Source organism: Heterodontus francisci, chromosome 20, assembly GCF_036365525.1.
Source record: "Heterodontus francisci isolate sHetFra1 chromosome 20, sHetFra1.hap1, whole genome shotgun sequence".
Taxonomy (NCBI): Eukaryota; Metazoa; Chordata; class Chondrichthyes; order Heterodontiformes; family Heterodontidae; genus Heterodontus; species Heterodontus francisci.
In genome coordinates this window covers 57,181,638-57,207,083 of record NC_090390.1, presented here as the reverse complement: position 1 = coordinate 57,207,083, position 25,446 = coordinate 57,181,638, and the positions used below count along the sequence as shown (strand labels likewise).

Genomic DNA, 25,446 nt, shown 5'->3' with positions numbered 1-25,446 from the left:
CCCTGTCCTAGTCACAGAATACAAAGGATATTACCCGAAAAAGGGAGAGTTAACGCTGGCCAGGCGTTCCGTTCTCTCTCTCTCTCCCTCTCCCTCTCTCTCTCTCTCTCTTCTATGTCATCGACGCATCGATCACGCAGGGTCTTCTGCTTCCACAATGGTTGATCTCCAGAGTTTTCGCTGTCTCTGTGCCCAAAAAGTTCTATTCTTATCCTGTTGCTTATCTCTCCAAATCTGAGCTGTGTCTTTCCGGTTGGCTTAAGCTTGATCACCTCGTTCACAGCTTCTCTTAATTGGCCCAGGCCCAAAGACCCCGATATCACACAGTGTCCAAATAAGGCCCTTTTCCTGTGTCCTGTTCTTTGTCTTGTCCCATAAAGTAATTAGTTCAAACTGGTTTTTACCAACACAGGCCAGTGTCCGAGCTCCAGGTTACTACAGGTCAAACAATCCTAGCAGTTTGTAACTGATTCTGTGTTTCTTGCAGCCCCTGGCCAACATCTCCCCCCTCATGATCCAAAGATACCTATCTTAGGATCATCAAGTTTCCCTTTTCTTTGAACCATTCCTGAGAACGTCATTGTCCCCCAATGAGTGTGCAATACTGTTACATATAAAAAGATACATTATAAAACTTAGTATATACAGTTATTTTTCTCAGTTTTTTTGTTTATATTGATAACCGTTCCTTCTGTTTCATTATAGTCCCATCATCCAATCTTCGCAAAAGTTCATTTTTCCACCTTCTAAGCTGATATACATTGAATACAACAATTATTAGCGCACATAGAATCACTATGACAGCAATATGTGATACAATTCTGACCCATGGATGTATTTGAACATTAGATCCCCAATTCCAAAACTTATTCCAAAACCCTGGGTCATGCAACAGTTCATTTGCCTTGTTAGCATGAGTTCTAATTGTCTTTGTGTGTTTATTCCATTGATGAATTATCTCTTTTGCCTCGTCTGCTATTTGTGCCCAATCTACTGTCAGGTGTGGGATGGGTGGTAATTCGGTGGCAATATATTCCCGTACCTCTTGATCTGTATCAGTACGCTGGACCGTAAGATTCTCCTTTATCACTATCCTCGTTATTGGCTTAGGCAGGACTTGTCCACCAACAACCAAATCCGAGGTTACATTGTGAATGGCTACATTGTGTCCCTCCAGTTTACCCAATGTTTTTCCTGCGCACGCCAACCCATCTACTCCCGCATAATACCAATTTAAATCTTCTCGCTGTCCTTTGTTCGTTCGAACTATCTTGATCTGCCGAGCAAAGTTGTTTCGGGCCACGGGATAGTCTTCCCACGTCGCCACTGCTTCCGGCATGTTCATTCGTCGTGATAGCTCCAATGCGGATTCACCCATAGTCCCAAATATGGTCAATCCAATAGCAATGCAATGCATCACCCTCTTCATTGTGGGCCGGACCTGTAATATACAAGTGTAATTTCTGCTCTTATTTGCAGTTCCTTTCTTATCCTATTTTAAGTCCAGTCTCTCCATACACTGAACCAGACTGTCTATATCTTGTTCCCAATTTGTTACTGATTCTAACCGTTCATTTCTTCTAGCCCACTTACTTTCCCTGTTTTCTTTATTTTTCTTTCGTTTTGTCCCTCGATTTCCCTCTGTATGTGGACATACAACATCAGGTTGTCTTTCAAACACTTCCGCTTGGATCCTCAATTGATCCTGCTCTTGATCTCCCTGACCTTCGATTGGAACATCGGTAGCATCAAGCATCACATGCCAACTGTGATTATCTTGTTTTTCTCCTACTAGCTTTAACTGATTAATGTGATACCAGCCACTCTTATTTGGCACCATCAATACTTTGTATACAGATGGACTAGCTTTATCTACGATCTCATAGGGACCGGCGAACTTTGGACTCAGAAATGAGATGAGCTGGTATATTCTGATCATTACCCTTTGTCCAGGGCTCAACTCTATCGGGCTGGCTTTCGCATTGAAATAAGCCTTACTTTGCAGTCTCTTCTTTCCCTGTTGGTGAGCTGCCACGTAATTTGCTTCCCTCACTGTTTCGACTTGCTGTTGTACCCATTTTTCTGATATAATACTGTCCACCTCAGGTTCGGACAAGTCCAAATCTACCAACCCCTCCATTCCTCTCATGTCCCTTCCTGTCATGAGTTTATAGGGAGTATAGCCTGTTGATGAAGCTACGGTATTCCTGATACCATCAACACATAGGGCAAAACAACCAGCCAGGGCGCCTTATGCTGCTGTACCATTTTAGCTATCATGTTTTTCAATGTCTGATTCATCCTTTCCACAATTCCACTAGACTGTGGTCTATAGGGTATGTGGAATCTCTGTTTAACCCCAAAGAGGGTCATTATATTTTGCATTACTTGGGCTGTAAAATGTGTTCCCTGATCTGATTCTATGCTTCGGGGTAAACCCTTTCTAACAGAATGTTTGCGGTGATTTTGGCTGTATTTGTTCTGGTTGGGAAAGCTTCCACCCATTTGGTAAACGTATCTACTATTACTAGAATGTATTTAAACCCTCCTGGAGTGGGGGGTAAGGGTCCTACATAATCTATCTGTAAATTAGTCCAAGGCCCTTCTACTGGTCTAGTATGTCGGAGTGCCCCTTTCTTGACATTCCTATCGGGGTTGTGTTGTGCACAGATCAAACAATTCTTGACGTAGTGTTCCACATCAACTTTCATTCCAGGCCACCAGCACACCACCTTTATCCTTTCCAGGGTACTCTGTCCCTTTATGTCCCCATAAGTCATGGTACCAGTGGATTATTTGGTTTCGTCCCCCCTCTGGCACTACAAATTTTCCTTCACATAAAACTACTCCGTCCTGAATATATATCCCCTTGTACTCTTTGTATGTATCTGACTCTACTCCTTCTATCAGTTTTTTCAATTCTCCATCTTTCTTCTGCTCCTCTGTTAAATCCATTACCTTAACCTGTTTTCCCTTCTGTTCCCCAATGTCCTCAATCGGTGGCTGCCATTCCTGCTGCCCACTAACAGCACCTGTTTGGCTAGCTCATCTGCTTTCCTGTTCCCTTCCGGAGTAAGTTTTGAATGAGCTTTTACCTTTGTGATCCCATATCCTTTCCCCTGTGCTCCTTCAAAGATGTATCTTAATAATGGGGCCGATGGAAGGGGCTTCCCATCTGCTGAGACATAACCCCTCGCCTCCCATAAGGGCAAATGTTCCGTGAGGCTATTACAGACATCCATGCTATCAGAATATATAACTGATCCAGGCGGGAAGTATTCTGGGTGGCCAACCATATATGCGACGGCTGCTAATTCTGCCACCTGCGCGCTCATGGTTTTCGGCAATTTTAAGGCTTCGCTAAACTTTTTCTGACCGTGTTCGTCCTCTACACATATCCCGCACCCAGTCCTCCTCTCGCCATCCTGAACTGATGAGGAACCATCCACAAAAACTTTCAAGTGGGGTTCTTCTTTTCTCTTTGCACCTTTACTTTCTGTCTTCATTGCTTTCTCCAATCCACTCCTACCCCCTACTTTTTGTTTTGATACAAATGGTCCCTTGGGATCATTTGCTATCATGACTTGACACTCGTGTTTCTCTCCTTGATACACTAAGTTGTCTGCCAACAGAGTGGTAGTTTTTACTCCTTTCACGCTTATGTTTCTTCCCTGCAACAATAGTGTCCACCTAGCAATTCGGTTCTGACTTACTGACCCATCTTTGATCCTACCGTCTAATAGTAACTGTACAGGAGTATGTTCTGTCAATATTGTAAGTGGATTCAGTCCCACTATGTAAGTAAAATACTGTACTGCCCAGAAAACTGCTAACAAATGTTTCTCGCATGTCGTATACCCCTGCTCTACCGGTGAAAGCATAAATGAGGCATACGCTACTGGTCTCAATTTCCCATGTGTCTCCTGTAACAGAACTGCTGAGAGGGTGGTGTCTGTGGTAGCTACTTCCAATGAAAACGGCTCAGTTGGATTTGGGGTTTTCAGAGTAGGCGCAGCAGCTAGTGCCTGCTTTAAATCTGAAATGGCCTGTGTGTGATCAGTTTTCCACTCCCACGCCACATTCTTTTTCAATAGTTCCATTAATGGGGCCGCTTTTGTAGCGAATCCATCAATGTGGTCCCTGCAATATCCCACCAAACCCAGGAAGGATCTCAACCCTTTTACATCCCGCGGGACAGGGAGTCTGCCAACCGCTACTACCCTTCGTTGGTCAATTTCTCTCTTTCCCGATGTCAAGATCATTCCCAAGTAAGTAACCTTCTGTTTCATAACTTGCGCTTTTTTAGGGTTTATTTTTAGTCCCAATTCGTGTAACAATTGTAGTAATTCACTTAGTAACTGATAATGTTCCTGTTCCGTTTCAGTTTGTAGCAGTAAATCGTCTACATACTGCACCAGACATTCAGGTTTTGAGAACCTTTTTAAGCCTTCCCTTAAATGTTGGTGAAATATAGACGGGGAATTATGAAATCCCTGTGGTAGGGTGGTCCATGTATATTGTTGTCCTTGAAAAGTAAATGCAAATTTATATTGGCATTCCTTCTCTAGTGGAATAGACCAAAAACCGTTACTTATGTCTAAAACCGTGAACCACTGTGCATCCTCATTTTGTTTAACTACCGTCTCTGGGCTAGTTGCTACGGTAGGGGCCGTTAACGGGGTTACCTTATTTAATTCTCGATAGTCTATCGTTAGTCGCCAGCTACCGTCCGGTTTCCTCACCGGCCAAATAGGTGAGTTGTTAGTGGAGGCTACCGGTCTTAATATCCCTTGTAGCAGTAAACTCTGTATCACCTTTCCTACCTCCTCATCTACCTGTTTCGGAAAACCATACTGCTTCTGTGGTTTGGGGTCTGGGCCCTGTATACACACACTTCCGGCCATTTTCTCACAATCATGTTTATGTCGAGCAAATACTACTGAATTCCGTGTGATAACTTGTTGTACTTCACTATCGCTACTCATTTCTTCTGGTCTTGTCCACAGTTCCCCGAACGTGCATATCCTATCCTGGTATTCCCCCACCGGGACAGATGTGTGATCTATACTACCCATGCCCAAGGGCATTTGCCAAATCGCGCAATTAACAGGCTCAAAACAGAGTCCTGCTTTAGCCATGTAATCACACCCTAATATATGTTCTTGTTCTCTGGGTAACTCAATGAGAACCACTGAGTGCTCTATTGCTATGATCCACACACTGACTTCCAACGGTACGCTCACATATCCCACTTGTGAATGTCCTGTAAATCCACGTAAAACAAGTTTACTTTGAATTTCCCAATCCACTTTACTAACAGTGGTGGTGTTTACGGTGGTTCGGGATCCTCCAGTGTCCCAAAGGAACGTAACAGGGCGGCCTCCAACCCTACCATTCACTAGGGGTCTCCCTGTGTTATCCCACTGTGTGTCACACACCCATAACGGAGAGGCCTGCAACCATCATTGTGGTTCAGGGTACAACCCTGAAGACAGTGCTATCTCTAGTATATCACATTGAGGATTTGACCTATTCGATCCTTCTACGGGTAGGCTCTGGCGTTTGTTCTGGCCTCCTCCCCGACCTACATTTTCTCGTCTCAGGTTTGGGCATTCACTTTTGAAATGTCCCTCCTGGCCACAATTGTAGCTGTGGGTCGGCCCGCCCGGAATTCTCCCTTTTCCTAGGACGGATCCTCTCCCAATGCCTCTAACCCTTCCCCTTATCTGAAAGGCTGGGTGGGGTGCCCCTTGTGTAGTTCCCCTCCCTTCATTTCTCCAGGTTATTGTCTGATCTTTTACAGGCATTGCCTTTCCCCCAGGGGCCTTGGAGAATTTTGTTGTTTCCTTCTCCCATGCTATAACCATCCTCCTGAGTGCCCAAGCCTCAGTGTGCGTATCATCAGAGGGATCAAATTGATCTAGTGCCCTTCTTGACTCGTCAGTGCCATGCGACACCAGCGTTCTCAGCCATCGATTTCTAATCTCTGGCGTTGGATTGTCTCTATCTAGGTTTGCGCCATATACCCCTTGAAACACCGCCCAGATGCGAGCCACAAATGCGACAGGGTGTTCACCTTTTCTTTGATAACATTTTGTTAGCGCCTCCACTGGGTCCCCTCTGTTAGCACCCATGACATTTAATACTTGTTCTTTTAAATCCTCATTTGTGCCTCTACCGAGTTTTTGCTCCTCCAGTAGGGCGGAGTGTATGTGTGGGTGTAGGCACATTATAATTAATTTTCTTTCTTCAGCATCATCTAAGCCGTGTATTCCTCTGTTGACTGACCACTTGGAACAGCTCCCTAGGATCATCCCCGGGTGCGCACGTCCCAATATCTTTCGCAATATCCAATTCCCATTGGAGTGGAATATGTCATACACGGGCCAGCTGCCACCTGGCCATCTGCTCCTATCACTGCCCTAGTAGTCACAAGGGGGGCCATGGGGACCGATGGCTCCTTTGGCTCTGGCTCATATGCTGGCGGAGGATCCTCGGGTAGAGGGTCTCAGGCATCATAACCGTATCTAGCCGCTTCATCTGCTAACTCATTCCAATCTATGCCCACTTCACCATTCTCCTCACTTCCTTCGGGTGCAAAAGCACAGATTATACCTCTCTGCATGGCTAGCTGCTCTTGCAGTCTCGCTATGTATTTTTGACACTTTGTGTGATCACCTGAATTACTTCTCTTTTCCTGAGCTGCTCTCTGAATCACATTCATGGCAGTTTTTAAATCACTACATTGCTGCTTCCATCCTTCCACCTCAGCTTTAGCTGCTCGGGCTTCTCCCTCTCGCCTACTTTTTTCCGTAACTAGTTTTTCACACTGTAACTGATATTGGTTCATATGCATCAAATCTTCACTTCTCTGTCCCTGCAAATTAGTTACTTTTTCACTAAGGCGGGCTGTCTCCTCACGGAGTTTTTTATTCTCTTCCTCTAGTCTGTTCTGCTCATTTTTAGCCTGCTGTTGGCATTCTATCCATTCCTCAAGTAAGCAGCCGATAGCTACTGACTTCTGTATTTTTTTAAATTTCCTAGCTGACATTTTTGCCTGTGCAGTCTTCCAAAGGGCTTCTCCTACAGGTTTTCCCTTATCACTAGTGTGACCAGCATACGCTCCGTATTGCGGCCACTTCGCTATTACGTATTTTTGGAGGAATCCTTTCCAATCAAAACAATCTGAGTCTCCAGGGTTTGGAGATTCCCTTTGTTTCGTCATCTTATGTTAGTAGCTACAAATTAACCCCCAAGTTCCTGTTCTCTCTGTACTTTGCCAATTCAGTTCAGCTCGAGTCTCCCGCTGATTCAACGGAGAGATTTATCCTCGAGCCCACCCAGAGACGCCAATTATGTTAACCGTGGCGCGGAGTCAACACCCCCTTGTCCACAGCTACAGTTACTGGCTTAGTACAAAGAGGGGGATCTCAGTCCTTTCTTTAACTATCAATTTACTTTATTCACATTGTTGTACAATGTAAGAATAAGGCTTATACACTTAGTTAGACAAAAACATACAACTCCCGAGTTATAGTTAATACCAAAACTAGTTAGAATTCATAAGCACACCCACTAGGTTCCTCTGACCTTTCCCTGTCCTAGTCACAGAATACAAAAGATATTACCCGAAAAAGGGAGAGTTAACGCTGGCCAGGCGTTCCGTTCTCTCTCTCTCTCCCTCTCCCTCTCTCTCTCTCTCTCTCTTCTATGTCATCGACGCATCGCGTGGGTCTTCTGCTTCCACGATGGTTGATCTCCAGCGTTTTCGCTGTCTGTGTGCCCAAAAAGCTCTATTCTTATCCTGTTGCTTATCTCTCCAAATCTGAGCTGTGTCTTTCCGGTTGGCTTAAGCTTGATCACCTCGTTCACAGCTTCTCTTAATTGGCCCAGGCCCAAAGACACGGTATCACACCGTGTCCAAATAAAGCCCTTTTCCTGAGTCCTGTTCTTTGTCTTGTCCCATAAACTAATTAGTTCAAACTGGTTTTTACCAACACAGACCAGTGTCCGAGCTCCAGGTAACTACAGGTCAAACAATCCTAGCAGTTTGTAACTGATTCAGTGTTTCTTGCAGCCCCTGGCCAACACCTCCCAACACATCATGAATTACCTCTTTTTGAAAAAAAAAGTAATTATTTTTATAATGCATTGCTAAATATTACTTGACTGTTATTATTTTAGCTCTTTTAGTCAGATATGAACTGCCACTATTTTTATAGAATGGAATTGAAATTGTCCCATAAGAGGCTCAGATATTTTTCCAATCTACAAAGTAATAGGAGGGGGAAAGTATGGATGCTCGTTTTATCCTCAGAGGAAAATGTGGAGGGAGAGTGCTTCTGCAGAGCTTCTCATTGGCATTTAGATCTCAGTATTAACTTAGCATTAATGCTGGTGCCATGATAGGCCCCCACCTGCCGAAAATGAGGTACATTAATTTTGTCATGAACATTGATTTTAAACTGTTCCTGGAGTGACGAAAGGACTTGTTAAACAGGTCAGCTGTGGCTGGAAAAGACATTTGCATATTAACAGACATTGTTTAGAAGGACAAAGCAGCCATTCCCTTACACATTCAACCCACAATGGACTTTTGATCACCAGACGTTGAAGCTGGGGGAGCTCGTATTCCACGTTGACTGCTAAGATGGCCAAATACACAAACAGACATGGTCAAACCAGCTCGTCACATGACTAACCCACTGGGCAACCTGAGTTTTTTGAATTTGTACAAACAGTTTGGGCAAAAAGCTGTTTGCTCCTCGATTGAAAAGACCTCTCCTGGCTGGCTCACCATAGCCTCTCCTGTCTGCTCCCATCTCTTTCTCACAGAACTCCAAAACCCACTGAAGACACGTGAACCCCAAGAGAGAAAAGTCTCCTTCAGTGAACAAAGTTTAAGAAGAATACTGGGCCCCAATGGTAAGCAAGATCAACCTACAACCAAGGATTCTACATCGTGCTTGAAGCACAGTAACAAAAACACCCAAGGATGCTGCCAAGGATGCCTGAATATCAACAAGTCAATGTGAGGTTGATATATTTGCGGGGTCCTTCAGACATGTGATACAGCCTGCCAAAATTGGTCAATTCTTCTTCCCTTTTACCCATGATAAGCAAGTGAGACACGTCCCAATTTCTCAGCCAGTAGCTTCATATGACCTGATAACCTCAGCCCAGTCACAGTCATACTTCATAGAGAAATATAGCACTGAAACAGGCCCTTCAGCCCACCAGGTCTGTGCCAACCAACAACCACCCATTTTTACTAATCCTCCATTAATCCCATTTTCTCTACCACATCCCCACAATTCTCCTACCAACTACCTATTTTAGGGGCAATTTACCTGTCAACCTGCAAGTCTTTGGCTGTGGGAGGAAACCAGAGCACCCGGTGGAAACCCACACGGTCACAGGGAGAACTTACAAACTCCGCACAGGCAGTACCTTGAAATGACCCCGGGTCGTTGGAGTTGTGAGGCTGCGGTGCTAACTACTGCACCACCCTATTTCTTGGCTGATGTGTCTTCCTACCATGATATTGGAAATTCAAATTGCCTATCAAATGTCATCCTCTGAATGAATTAAACTTTTATTCCTTTTTGCTAAAGTAGAAGAGGAGAAATTTCGACCAACACACATGAATCATTAATCTTATGAAATTTATTATATACACCAGATGGACAAAACCCACAGATATTTCCACCTTTTTCCCTAGTACTGGTCGAGGTCACTGCATTTAAAGTGACCCAGGATCAACAGGCTTTCCAGTCCTGTCTGAAATGTCCCAGCGAACCTCTACAGACCTGTCCCCTGGCTCGGTCTATTGGCAACAATAGAGGCATGAAAATCAGGGCAACTGTTAGTCATTAAGTCCTCCAGCTGCCTCTCTGCTCTCAGTATCAGGACCTTCTGGCCTCCAAAGGAGATCAACAACTGGAAAATCCTAACTAAAGGTTAAATTTCTAACGGAAACAAAAAATGTCAAACAAGATTCAAATAAACTTTGAAAGTCCAGGAGACAAAGGTCCCTCCAGATGGGTGAGTTTTCACAGTCAGACCACAACACCTTCCTTTCTGAGCACTCCTGTGTTGGACATTCAGCAAATGGACGAATTGGAGAATGAGGTGGGAGACTGAAAATGTCCAGTCCCACCTCATCCAGGATACACCTACTGCAGGTGCAGGTCAAACACCTCCAAGAAAGCTCTGGACATCCTGGAGCTGTGTTAAAGAGGCAACAAATCAAAAAACTGCCACTCTGCCCTTCTTCCTGACCTTTTTTGCCCGGGGAAATTACCCTTTTATATCTCAGTGTGCATTGTATAAAGACAACTGTTTTCAAGATTTCATCAGATTTTGCTCACATATTTCTACTTTGTGCTGTCCGAGCAACTGTTTTGCAGAAAGAGCAAGTGAGCTTGTATGGTTTTAATACACCTTTATAATCCTTTCATTCTCACAGGGTTTACATTAAGACTTGCAAATGGAAATAACAAGTGTGAAGGAAGAGTTGAAATTTTATACAATGGAAGATGGGGAACAGTGTGTGATGATTCATGGACTATGAGCAATGCACATGTGGTTTGTCGGCAAATGGGATGTGGTGAAGCTGTTGCTACACTTCCAGTGGCTCACTTTGGTCATGGCACTGGTGAAATTGTCTTGGATGATATTAACTGTCAAGGTGATGAAGACAATTTGTGGGACTGTCCAAACAGTGGCTGGCTTTCACACAACTGTCAACATTCAGAAGATGTTGCAGTTAACTGCTCAGGTATCACATTTACTTTGTTTTCAATAATTTTCTTTTGAAATGTGATTAAGTTATAGACCAATTTAAAATGACAATGCCAAGTTTCTAAGATTTGAATGATTTTTGGATACATAGAGGATACATAATGTGGAGTTGTAGAATGTAATCTATATAGTGTCAGCTAAATTATTTACTCAAAGTTTACACGACAGCTTGGACCCACAACATTCTGACTCAGAGACACACTGGCATGTAATGGGGCTGAAATTAATGCATGGATTACAGGAAGCTTCCAATAACATTACTGCGAAGTAATTTTACAGTACCATTCCTTTTCAACTGTGACTTAATCCACATAAAATATGTGACATTATCACACGCTGAACAGAAACTCATGCAATGCTAATATTGGTGCAAACTTTCCCTCCCACCACATCATGAATTACCTCTTTTTGAAAAAAAAATTTATTATTTTGATAATCCATTGCTAACTAATGCTTGACTGTTATTATTTTAGTCATATATGAACTGCCATCATTTTTATAGAATGGAATTGAAATTGTCCCATAAGAGGCTCAGATATTTTTCCAATCTACAAAGTATTAGGAAGGGGAAAGTATGGATGCTCGTTTTATCCTCAGAGGAATATGTGGAGGAAGAGTGCTTCTGCAGAGCTTCTCATTGGCGTTTAGATCTTAGTATTAACTTTGCATTAATGCTGGTGTCATGCTAGGCCCCCACCTGCCGAGAATGAGGTACATTAATTTTATCATGAACATTGATTTTAAACTGCTACTGGAGTGAAGAAAGGACTTATTAAACAGATCAGCCGTGGCTGGAAAAGACATTTGCATATTAACAGACATTGTTTAGAAGGACAAAGCAGCCATTCCCTGATACATTCAACCCACAATGGACTTTCGATTACCAGACGTTGAAGCTGGGGGAGCTCGTATTCCACTTTGACTGCTAAGATGGCCAAATACACAAACCGACATGGTCAAACCAGCTCGTCACATGACAAACCTACTGCACAACCTGAGTTTTTTGAAATTGTACAAACAGTTTGGGCAGAAAGCTGTTTGCTCCTGGATTGAAAAGACCTCTCTTGGCTGGCTCGCCACAGCCTCTCCTGTCTGCTCCCATCTCTTTCGCATGTAACTCCAGAACCCACTGAAGACACATGGACCCCAGAGAGAGAAAAGTTTCCTTCAGTGAACAAAGTTTAAGAAGAATACTGGGCCCCAACGAAAAGCAAGATCTACCTACAACCAAGGATTCTACAGTGAGCTTGAAGCACAGTAACAAAAAACACCCTCTTCAAAGATTGCTTCAAACTTTTCCACTTTATTTTTCTTCTCCTCTTTCTGTCCCTATCTGCATGCATGTATTGCGTCTGCATGCCAGCATGGGTGCCTCTTGTATCCATAGGCTTTAACCGAATTTGAGTTTAGGTTTAAGTCTGAAAGGGAACCCTAGACCTCTTTCTCACCTGGTTGCAACAGCTGGTCAAGTAGAAGGTTGTCAACCTGTGATTTGAGCCAAGAAATAGTTGAGTGCAATGTGGAGGAACTGAGAGGAAAATACTCTGCTCTTTAAAATTGTATAACTGGTAAGATTCAGAAATACAATTTACTGGTTATGATGATGGTTATTAGGTCAGGGGAAGAAAGACTGTAGATATTAAATCCTTTATTGTTTTCTCATTCCGAAAGCTTTTTGTTCTCTGTATTTTTTTCCTCACTGCTGTAAGCAGAAGAAAACAATTCCCAACCCAAACACATCCCAACAATAGCTCAGTAAATCTACTGTAATTAAGCTGCATAGAGCAGGAAAGTCCCATTGTGTCAGCTCATGATCTGCTCAGTGCTGACCAATGTAGGAGAGGGGTCCTGTAACAGCAGTTAGATTCATTAATTACTGTATGAAATGACCATAACACTATATTAGGCTGCTGCCAAGGATGCCTGAATATCAACAAGTCAATGTGAGGTTGATATCTTTTCGGGGTCCATCAGACATGTGATACAGCCTGCCAAAATTGGTCATTTCTTCTCCCCTTTCACCCATGATAAGCAAGAGAGACACGTCCCAATTTCTCAGCCAGTAGCTTCATATGACCTGATAACCTCAGCCCAGTCACAGTCATACTTCATAGAGAAATATAGCACTGAAACAGGCCCTTCAGCCCACCAGGTTTGTGCCAACCAACAACCACCCATTTTTACTAATCCTCCATTAAACCCATTTTCTCTACCACATCCCCACAATTCTCCTACCAACTACCTATTTTAGGGGCAATTTACCTGTCAACCTGCAAGTCTTTGGCTATGGGAGAAAACCAGAGCCCCCGGTGGAAACCCACACGGTCACAGGGAGAACTTACAAACTCCGCACAGGCAGTACCTTGAAATGACCCCGGGTCGTTGGAGTTGTGAGGCTGCGGTGCTAACTACTGCACCACCCTATTTCTTGGCTGATGTGTCTTCCTACCATGATATTGGAAATTCAAACTTCCTATCAAATGTCATCCTCTGAATGAATTAAACTTTTATTCCTTTTTGTTAAGGTCGAAGAGGAGAAATTTCTACCAACACACATGAATTATTAATCTGATGAAATTTATTATATACACCAGATGGACAAAACCCACAGATATTTCCACCTTTTTCCCTGGTACTGGTCGAGGTCACTGCATTTAAAGTGACCCAGGATCAACAGGCTTTCCAGTCCTGTCTGAAATGTCCCAGCGAACCTCTACAGACCTGTCCCCTGGCTCGGTCTATTGGCAGCAATAGAGGCATGCAAATCAGGGCAACTATTAGCCATTAAGTCCTCCAGCTGCCTCTCTGCCCTCAGTATCAGGACCTTCTGGCCTCCAAAGGAGATCAACAACTGGAAAATCCTAACTAAAGGTTAAATTTTGAACGGAAACAAAAAATGTCAAACAAGATTCAAATAAACTTTGAAAGTCCAGGAGACAAAGGCCCCTCCAGATGGGTGAGGTTTCACAGTAAGACCACAACGCCTTCCTTTCTGAGCACTCCTGTGTTGGACATTAGGCAAATGGACGAATTGGAGAATGAGGTGGGAGACTGAAAACGTCCAGTCCCACCTCATCCAGGATACACCTACTGCAGGTGCAAGTCAAACACCTCCAAGAAAGCTCTGGACTTCCTGGAGCTGTGTTAAAGAGGCAAAAAATCAAAAAACTGCCACTCTGCCCTTCTTCCTGACCTTTTTTGCCCGGGGAAATTACCCTTTTATATCTCAGTGTTCATTGTATAAAGACAACTGCATGAAAGATTTCATCAGATTTTGCTCACGTATTTCTACTTTGTACTGTCTGAGCAACTGTTTTGCAGAAAGAGCAAGTGAGCTTGTATGGTTTTAATACACCTTTATAATCCTTTCATTCTCACAGGGTTTTCATTAAGACTTGCAAATGGAAATAACAAGTGTGAAGGAAGAGTTGAAATTTTATACAATGGAAGATGGGGAACAGTGTGTGATGATTCATGGACTATGAGCAATACAGAAGTGGTGTGTCGGCAAATGGGATGTGGTGAAGCTGTTGCTACACTTCCAGTGGCTCACTTTGGTCATGGCACTGGTGAAATTGTCTTGGATGATATTAACTGTCAAGGTGATGAAGACAATTTGTGGGACTGTCCAAACAGTGGCTGGCTTTCACACAACTGTCAACATTCTGAAGATGTTGCAGTTAACTGCTCAGGTATCACATTTGCTTTATTTTCAATAATTCTCTTTTGAAATGTAAGTAAGTTACAGACGAATTTAAAATGACAATGTCAAGTTTCAAAGATTTGAATGATTTTTGGATACATAGAGGATACATAATGTGGAGTTGTTGAATGCAATTTATATATCGTCAGCTAAATTATTTACTCAAAGTTTACAGTGCAGCTTGGACCCACAACATTCCGACTCAGAGACACACTGGCATGTAATGGGGCTGAAATTAATGCATGGATTACAGTAAGCGTCCAATAACATTACTGTGAAGTAATATTACAGTACATTCCTTCTCAGCTGTGACATAATCTCCACAAAATATGTAACATTATCACGCGCTGAACAGAAATTTATGCAATGCTAATATTGGTGCAAACTTTCCCTCCCACCACATCATGAATTACCTCTTTTTGAAAAAAAAAGTAATTATTTTGATAATGCATTGCTAAATATTATTTGACTGTTATTAGTTTAGTTCTTTTAGTCAGATATGAACTGCCACCATTTTTATAGAATGGAATTGAAATTGTCCCATAAGAGGCTCAGATATTTTTCCAATCGACAAAATAATAGGAAGGAGAAAATATGGATGCTCATTTTATCCTCAGAGGAAAATCTGGAGGGAGAGTGCTTCTGCAGAGCTTCTCATTGGCATTTAGATCTTAGTATTAACTTAGCATTAATGCTGGTGTCATGATAGGCCTCCACCTGCCGAGAATGAGGTACATTAATTTTGTCATGAACATTGATTTTAAACTGTTATTGGAGTGACGAAAGGACTTGTTAAACAGATCAGCCGTGGCTGGAAAAGACATTTGCATATTAACAGACATTGTTTAGAAGGACAAAACAACCATTCCCTGACATATTCAACCCACAATGGACTTTTGATCACCAGACGTTGAAGCTGGGGGAGCTCGTATTCCACGTTGACTGCTAAGATGGCCAAATACACAAGCAGACATGGTCAAACCAGCTCGTCACATGACTAACCCACTGGGCAACCTGAGTTTTGTGAATTTGTACAAACAGTTTGGGCAAAAAGCTGTTTGCTCCTTCGATTGAAAAGACCTCTCCTGGCTGGCTCGCCACAGCCTCTCCTGTCTGCTCCCATCTCTTTCTCACAGAACTCCAAAACCACTGAAGACACATGAACCCCAAGAGAGAAAAGTCTCCTTCAGTGAACAAAGTTTAAGAAGAATACTGGGCCCCAATGGAAAGCAAGACCATCCTACAACCAAGGATTCTACATAGTGCTTGAAGCACAGTAACAAAAACACCCTCTTCAAAGATTGCTTCAAACCTTTCCACTTGATTTTTCGTCTGCTCTTTCTGTCCCTATCTGCATGCATGTATTGCGTCTGCATGCCAGCATGGGTGCCTCGTGTATCCATAGGCTTTAACCGAATTTGAGTTTAAGTCTGAAAGGGAACCCTAGACCTCTTTCTCACCTGGTTGCAACAGCTGGTCAAGTAGAAGGTTGTCAACCTGTGATTTGAGCCAAGAAATAGATGAGTGTAATGTGGAGGAACTGAGAGGAAAATACTCTGCTCTTTAAAATTGTATAACTGGTAAGATTCAGAAATACAATTTACTGGTTATGATGATGGTTATTAGGTCAGGGGAAGAAAGACTGTAGATATTAAATCCTTTATTGTTTTCTCATTCCGAAAGCTTTTTGTTCTCTGTATTTTTTTCCTCACTGCTGTAAGCAGAAGAAAACAATTCCCAACCCAAACACATCCCAACAATAGCTCAGTAAATCTACTGTAATTAAGCTGCCTAGAGCAGGAAAGTCCCATTGTGTCAGCTCATGATCTGCTCAGTGCTGACCAATGTAGGAGAGGGGTCCTGTAACAGCAGTTAGATTCATTAATTACTGTATGAAATGACCATAACACTATATTAGGCTGCTGCCAAGGATGCCTGAATATCAACAAGTCAATGTGAGGTTGATATATTTTCGGGGTCCTTCAGACATGTGATACAGCCTGCCAAAATTGGTCATTTCTTCTCCCCTTTCACCCATGATAAGCAAGAGAGACACGTCCCAATTTCTCAGCCAGTAGCTTCATATGACCTGATAACCTCAGCCCAGTCACAGTCATACTTCATAGAGAAATATAGCACTGAAACAGGCCCTTCAGCCCACCAAGTTTGTGCCAACCAACAACCACCCATTTTTACTAATCCTCCATTAAACCCATTTTCTCTATCACATCCCCACAATTCTCCTACCAACTACCTATTTTAGGGGCAATTTACCTGTCAACCTGCAAGTCTTTGGCTGTGGGAGGAAACCAGAGCACCCGGTGGAAACCCACACGGTCACAGGGAGAACTTACAAACTCCGCACAGGCAGTACCTTGAAATGACCCCGGGTCGTTGGAGTTGTGAGGCTGCGGTGCTAACTACTGCACCACCCTATTTCTTGGCTGATGTGTCTTCCTACCATGATATTGGAAATTCAAACTTCCTATCAAATGTCATCCTCTGAATGAATTAAACTTTTATTCCTTTTTGTTAAGGTCGAAGAGGAGAAATTTCTACCAACACACATGAATTATTAATCTGATGAAATTTATTATATACACCAGATGGACAAAACCCACAGATATTTCCACCTTTTTCCCTGGTACTGGTCGAGGTCACTGCATTTAAAGTGACCCAGGATCAACAGGCTTTCCAGTCCTGTCTGAAATGTCCCAGCGAACCTCTACAGACCTGTCCCCTGGCTCGGTCTATTGGCAGCAATAGAGGCATGCAAATCAGGGCAACTATTAGCCATTAAGTCCTCCAGCTGCCTCTCTGCCCTCAGTATCAGGACCTTCTGGCCTCCAAAGGAGATCAACAACTGGAAAATCCTAACTAAAGGTTAAATTTTGAACGGAAACAAAAAATGTCAAACAAGATTCAAATAAACTTTGAAAGTCCAGGAGACAAAGGCCCCTCCAGATGGGTGAGGTTTCACAGTAAGACCACAACGCCTTCCTTTCTGAGCACTCCTGTGTTGGACATTAGGCAAATGGACGAATTGGAGAATGAGGTGGGAGACTGAAAACGTCCAGTCCCACCTCATCCAGGATACACCTACTGCAGGTGCAAGTCAAACACCTCCAAGAAAGCTCTGGACTTCCTGGAGCTGTGTTAAAGAGGCAAAAAATCAAAAAACTGCCACTCTGCCCTTCTTCCTGACCTTTTGTGCCCGGGGAAATTACCCTTTTATATCTCAGTGTTCATTGTATAAGGCCACTGTATGAAAGATTTCATCAGATTTTGCTCATGTATTTCTACTTTGTACTGTCTGAGCAACTGTTTTGCAGAAAGAGCAAGTGAGCTTGTATGGTTTTAATACACCTTTATAATCCTTTCATTCTCACAGGGTTTTCATTAAGACTTGCAAATGGAAATAACAAGTGTGAAGGAAGAGTTGAAATTTTATACAATGGAAGATGGGGAACAGTGTGTGATGATTCATGGACTATGAGCAATACAGAAGTGGTGTGTCGGCAAATGGGATGTGATGAAGCTGTTGCTACACTTCCAGTGGCTCACTTTGGTCATGGCACTGGTGAAATTGTCTTGGATGATATTAACTGTCAAGGTGATGAAGACAATTTGTGGGACTGTCCAAACAGTGGCTGGCTTTCACACAACTGTCAACATTCAGAAGATGTTGCAGTTAACTGCTCAGGTATCACATTTGCTTTATTTTCAATAATTCTCTTTTGAAATGTAAGTAAGTTACAGACCAATTTAAAATGACAATGTCAAGTTTCAAAGATTTGAATGATTTTTGGATACATAGAGGATACATAATGTGGAGTTGTTGAATGCAATTTATATATCGTCAGCTAAATTATTTACTCAAAGTTTACAGTGCAGCTTGGACCCACAACATTCCGACTCAGAGACACACTGGCATGTAATGGGGCTGAAATTAATGCATGGATTACAGTAAGCGTCCAATAACATTACTGTGAAGTAATATTACAGTACCATTCCTTCTCAGCTGTGACATCATCTCCACAAAATATGTAACATTATCACGCGCTGAACAGAAATTTATGCAATGCTAATATTGGTGCAAACTTTCCCTCCCACCACATCATGAATTACCTCTTTTTGAAAAAAAATGTAATTATTTTTATAATGCATTGCTAAATATTATTTGACTGTTATTAGTTTAGTTCTTTTAGTCAGATATGAACTGCCACCATTTTTATAGAATGGAATTGAAATTGTCCCATAAGAGGCTCAGATATTTTTCCAATCTACAAAATAATAGGAAGGGGAAAGTATGGATGCTCATTTTATCCTCAGAGGAAAATGTGGAGGGAGAGTGCTTCTGCAGAGCTTCTCATTGGCATTTAGATCTTAGTATTAACTTAGCATTAATGCTGGTGTCATGATAGGCCTCCGCCTGCCGAGAATGAGGTACATTAATTTTGTCATGAACATTGATTTTAAACTGTTACTGGAGTGACGAAAGGACTTGTTAAACAGATCAGCCGTGGCTGGAAAAGACATTTGCATATTAACAGACATTGTTTAGAAGGACAAAACAACCATTCCCTGACATATTCAACCCACAATGGACTTTTGATCACCAGACGTTGAAGCTGGGGGAGCTCGTATTCCACTTTGACTGCTAAGATGGCCGAATACACAAACAGACGTGATCAAACCAGCTCATCACATGACTAACCCACTGGGCAACCTGAGTTTTAGAATTTGTTCAAATTGTTTGGACAGAAAGCTGTTTGCTCCTGATTGAAAAGACCTCACCTGGCTGGCTCGCCACAGCCTCTCCTGTCTGCTCCCATCTCTTTCTCACAGAACTCCAAACCCACTGAAGACACATGAACCCTAAGAGAGAGAAGTCTCCTTCAGTGAACAAAGTTGAAGAAGAACGCTGGGCCCCAACGAAAAGCCAGATCTAAGTACAACGAAGGACTCACAGCAAGCTTGAAGCACAATAACAAAAACACCCTCTTCAATGTTTGCCTCAAACTTTTCCACGTTATTTTTCTTCTGCTCTTTCTGTCCCTACCTGCATGTGTATATCGCATATGCATGCTATGTGGATGCTTCGTATATCCATAGGCATTAACCGAATTTGAGTTAAAGTTTAAGTTTAATAAATTTCAATCATTCTTCTTTAAACATAAGAAAGCTTGTGTGTGCTCGTTTCTTTGCCTTATAATTGGAAAGCGGTGAACAGGGATTCACCAAGGGGGAGCTAAGAACACAGTGTGTTTAAAATTAAACCCTTTTACAGTAAGACCAGGTGAAGGCAGAAGGAGAACCCTAGACCCCTTTGTCACCTGGTCGCAACAGCTGGTCAAGTAGAATGTTGTCAACCTGTGATCTGAGCCAAGAAATAGTTGAGTGCGATGTGGAGGAACTGAGAGGAAAATACACCGATCTTTAAATTTGTACAACTGGTAAGATTCAGAAATACAATTTTCTGGTTATGATGATGGTTATTAGGTCGGGGGAAAAAGACTGTGGATATTATTTCCTTCATTCTTTTCCCATTCCGAGAGTTTTTTCCTCTATATTTCTTCCTCACTGCTGTAAGCATAAAATGAGAATTTCCAACTCAAACACATCTCAAAAATAGCTCAGTAAATCTACTGTACCTAAGCCATGTAGAGCAGGAAAGTCCCACTGTGTCAGCTCATGATCTGCTCAGTGCTGACCAATGGAGGAGAGGGGTCCTGTAACAGGAGTTCGATTCATTAATTACTGTATGAAATGGCCATAACACTATATTAGGCTGCTGTCAAGGATGCCTGAATATAAACAATTCAATGTGAGGTTGACATATTATAGGGGTCCTTCAGACATGTGATACAGCCTGGCAAAATTGGTCATTTCTTCTTCCCTTTTACCCATGATAAGCAAGTGAGACACGTCCCAATTTCTCAGCCAGTAGCTTAATATGACCTGATAACCTGAGCCGAGTCTCAACTGGTAGCACTTACCTCTCTGAGTCAGTACATCATCTGTTCAAGCCTCACTCCAGAGAATTAAGCATGGAGCTGTTCGCATAAGGGGCCACATTACAATTCCAGCAAGATAAAGGCATTAAAAATGTATCTTTATATTTATCAAAACAACAACACGTGCATTTTTGTGAAGAAGCTTTAAATGAGAAGATTAATTTATTGACTTATTTTACCATCACTACGTTTGACACTGATCTCGTGATATACCTGGTATTTTCTTACCTGCATAAATAGTCAATATTTCCTGCACACTTGTTGTAGTGATGCGGAGTATTCCAGATAGAGTCCATCTGTCAGGAGTGATCTTTACCACTCTCTGTCCCTCCCTTTCTTTCTGTCCCTTGCTCTCTCTGACTCTCTATCTCTCTCCCTGTGCTCCCCCCTCTATGTGTTGTTTCACCCCCACGAGGTCGTCTTCACTTTCTGTGTCACTCACTTTCATTCTCTGTCCCCCTCTTTCTTCTGTCCTCCTCTCTTTCTCGCTGTCCAACTCTCTGTCTCGGTCTCTCTCTCTCTCTGTCTGCCTCTCTCTCTTTCTTCCCTCTCTCACTGTCCCCCACTCTCTCTCTCTCTGCCTCCCTTCTGTGCCACACTATGTCTCCCTCTCTGTCCCCACCCACCTGCCCCATCCCCACTTCTCTGACACTCTCTTGGTTGTAGGGAGCAGGAGTGCTCAGCACAGCAGCTTTCTGGTTGGTCAGTTTTTTAAAAATTTGCGCTGTTTCACAGCTGACAGATGCTGACATTGAGAACAGCAGATTCTCAACTTCGGACAGACTCAGTGTTTTCCAGCGGCCTTTTAAACAATAGTCAGAAAACCCCGAATCTGTCCGAAGTTGGGAAACTGCTGTTACCACTCTCGTGCAGCATCTGTCAGCTGTGAAACTGACTTGTGATTTTCTTTTTAAAAACAGCCAGTCTGGAAGAAGAAGACAATGGGAAATTTCTCATCTCTGAAATATTGGATGGAAACCTTTGGCGGTCCGTATGTTGGACAACTCTGCTTAAGTACATAAGCCGGGGTAGCACTTATACTTGGACTTTAAATAGACCTTTCATATGGCCCCACCTCGAGGATTCATGACTAAGGTTAAAGCATGTGGATTCAGGGGACGAGCAGTAGATTGGATAGCAACTGTCTACAACAAGAAAAAAACAAAGAGTCGAGGTTCAAGGTAGTTACTCAGACTGGCAGAAGGTGGGAAGTGGAGAATCACAGGAATAGTTGCTGGGACCTTCATTTCCATAAATGTTTTCATTCAGCAATCAAAAGTACAATTTCAAAATTTGCAGATGTCACCAAATTAGAGTGGTGTGGTTAATACTGAGGAAGATTGCAACCAAATAAAAGAAGACAGTCAAAAACTTGCAGAACGTTCCTCAAATAGCAAATAAATTTTAATATTGATGAGTGTAGGTGTTGCATTTTAGGAGTAGGAATTAGGAGACAGCCGACTCCTTGGAAAATATGAGGTTAAATTGGGTAGGAGCACAAAAGAATCTAGGGGTACAGATTCACAAATCTTGAGAAATGGCTATCCAGGTTAACAAAACCATAAAAACCACAAATAAAGCACTGGAGTTCATTTCTGGAGGAATGCCTTTCAAACCAGAAAAGGTATGTTAAACATTTAGAACTTTGGTTAGACCATTGGTTACATTGACTGTAAAGCACTTTCGAACATCCTGTTGTCATGAAAGTACAATACAAATGCAAGTACTTTCTTTCTCCCGACGTGAATATGATACAAAATTAACTAGCCTGCATAATTATAGTTTTCTACAGTGCTCATGGTAGGGCACATGGTCCAAAGGTGTTAGTGTGAAATTAGTGCTGTCACTTCATTGTAATGATTCAGAGCTGCAGCAAGCACTGCCCACCTGTTTCATGTGGAAAATTGGGCTTTATTAAATATACTTGAAGACAGCTAGCATCTTATGAAGAAGAGTTGCACTCTGGCTGCAAACAACAGGTAAATTGAAATATTTCTGGAGGAGGTCCAGACGGAGCACCCATTTTCTCTGATGTTGCATTGGAGACTCTTGTCCAGACAATAAACAGATGGATGGAGATCCTGCTCCCCCAAGGAGGCAAACGAAACCCTCCAGGCAACACCTCTGCCATCAGTGCAAAGAGGTTTCAGATGAGGTCAATTCCTTGCTCCCAGGACATGGCTGTGATGTTGAACGAGTTCTGTGCTCTCACCAGAATTGTCAAGATAAACATACTTCTGGGGCACACCCTAGATGCCTATCTAGGTGCCCACTCCAGATAGCTGATGGCACTATTCTGGTGCAGAATGTGTACATAGAGCACCTGCCATATTATGCAGCAAACTGTCTATTTTACACAAGTAACATTAATGAGGTGCCAATGTATTTCTTGGCCAATGAGACATCCTACCATGATTTTGTAAATTCAAATTGCCTATCAAATGTCAGCCTGTGATTGTTCAATGAATTAAACTTTTATTCCTTTTTGGTAAGGTAGAGGAGGAAGAAATTTCTACCAACAAACATGAATCATTAATCTTATGAAATTTATTATATACAACAGATGCACAAAACCTGCAAATATTTCTACCCTTTTCCCTGGCATTAGTCAAGGTCACTGCATTTAAAGTGACCCAGGATCAACAGGATTTCCAGTCCTGTCTGAAATGTCCCAGCGAACCTCTACAGACCTGTCCCCTGGCTGGGTCTATTGGCAACAATAGAAACATGAAAATCAGGGCAACTATTAGCCATTAAGTCTTCCAGCTGCCTCTCTGCCCTCAGTATCAGGAACTTCTGGCCTCCAAAGGAGATCAACAACTGGAAAATCCTAACTAAAGGTTGAATTTCTAACAGAAACAAAAAATGTCAAACAAGATTCAAATAAACTTTGGAAGTCCAGGAGACAAAGATCCCTCCAGATGGGTGAGTTTTCAGATTCAGGTCACAACACCTTCCTTTCTGAGCACTCCTGCGTGGGACATTCAGCAAACGGACGAATTGGAGAATGAGGTGGGAGACTGAAAACGTCCTGTCTCACCTCATCCAGGATACACCAACTGCCGATGAAGACCAAACACCTCCAAGAAAGTTCTGGATGTCCTGGAGCTGTGTTCAAGAGTCAACAAATCAAAAAACTGCCTCTCTGCCCCTCTTCCTGATGTTTTTTGTGCAGGGAAATTACCCTTTTATTTCTCAGTGTGCATTGTATAAAGAGAACTATATTAAAGATTTCATCAGATTTTGCTCGCATTCTGAACACCTCTTTTGCAGAAACAGAAGGGGAGCTTGTATGGTTTTAATACACCTTTATAATCCTTTCATTCTCAGTGTTTTCATTAAGACTTGCAAATGGAAATAACAAGTGTGAAGGAAGAGTTGAAATTTTATACAATGGAAGATGGGGAACAGTGTGTGATGATTCATGGACTACGAGCAATACAGAAGTGGTGTGTCGGCAAATGGGATGTGGTGAAGCTGTTGCTACATTTCCAGTGGCTCACTTTGGTCATGGCACTGGTGAAATTGTCTTGGATGATATTAACTGTCAAGGAGATGAAGACAACTTGTGGGACTGTCCAAACAGTGGCTGGCTTTCACACAACTGTGATCATTCTGAAGATGTTGCAGTTAACTGCTCAGGTATCACACTTGCTTTGTTTTCAATAATTATCTTTTGAAATGAAAGTAAGTTATAGACCAACTTAAAATGACAATGTCAAGTTTCAAAGATTTGAATGATTTTTGGAAACATAGAGGATACTTGATGTAGAGTTGTGTAATGCAATTTATGTAGTGTCAGTTAAATTATTCATTTAAGGTTTACAGTGCAGCTTGAACCCACAACATCCTGAATCAGAGACACACTGTCACATAATGGGGATGAAATTAATGCATGGATTACAGGAAGCTTCCAATAACATTACTGCAAAGTGATATTACAGTTCTCATTCCATCTCAACTGTGACTTAATCCACATAAAATATGTAACATTATCACGCGCTGAACAGAAATTTATGCAATGCTAATATTGGTGCAAATTTTCCCTGCCACCACATCATGAATTACCTCTTTTTGAAAAATAACAAATGTAATTATTTTGATAATGCATTGCTGGATAATTCTTGGTTATTTTAGTCAAATATGAACTGCAACCATTTTTATAGAATGGAATTGCAATAGTCCCACAAGAGGCTCAGATATTTTTCCAATCTACAAAGTATTAGTGGGGGAAAGAGTGGATGCTCGTTTTCTTCACAGAAGAAAATGTGGAGGAAGAGTGCTTCTGAACAGCTTCTCATTGGCATTGAGAGCTTCGTATTAACTAAGCATTAACACTGGTCATGTAGAAGGTTGTCTACCTGTGATTTGAGCTAAGGATTCGTTGAATGAGGTGTAGAAAAACGGAAAGGAAATATACTGTTGTGTAAGTTTGCATCACTTGTAAGATTCAGAAATAGAATTTGCTGGTTGTTAGGTCGGGGAAGAAAGTTTGTGGATATTAAATCCTTTATTGTTTTTTCATTCTGAGAGCTTTTTGTTCTTTGTATTATTTTCCACACTGCTGTAACCAGAAGAAAACAATTCCAACTCCAACACATATCAGAAAAAAACAAGGAGTAGAGGTTCAAGGTAGTTACTCAAACTAGCAGAAGGTGGGAAGTGGTGTGCCGCAGGAATTGGTGCTGGGAACTTGATTTACATAAATGTTTTGGTTTTGGGAATCAGTATCAAAATTTGCAGATGACACTAAATTGGAGCTGTTAATAATGATGAAGGCAGTAACAAAATGAAAGAAGACATTTAAAAAACTTGCAGAATGCACAGAGAGTGAAGAAGGGAGTTTGGTAAGTGAGTGAATTTTATGGGTTAATCTCTCAAGACTAGTTTTTGTTTTGCTTACATCTAGCAATTAAGTGAAAT

General features: G+C 42.1%; 1 pseudogene; it reads left to right on the top strand.

Moving 5' to 3' along the window:
- The first annotated feature begins 6,443 nt into the window (after nt 1-6,443).
- LOC137380874 (deleted in malignant brain tumors 1 protein-like) overlaps nt 6,444-25,446 on the top strand; it is a 71,943-nt pseudogene continuing 52,940 nt past the window's right edge.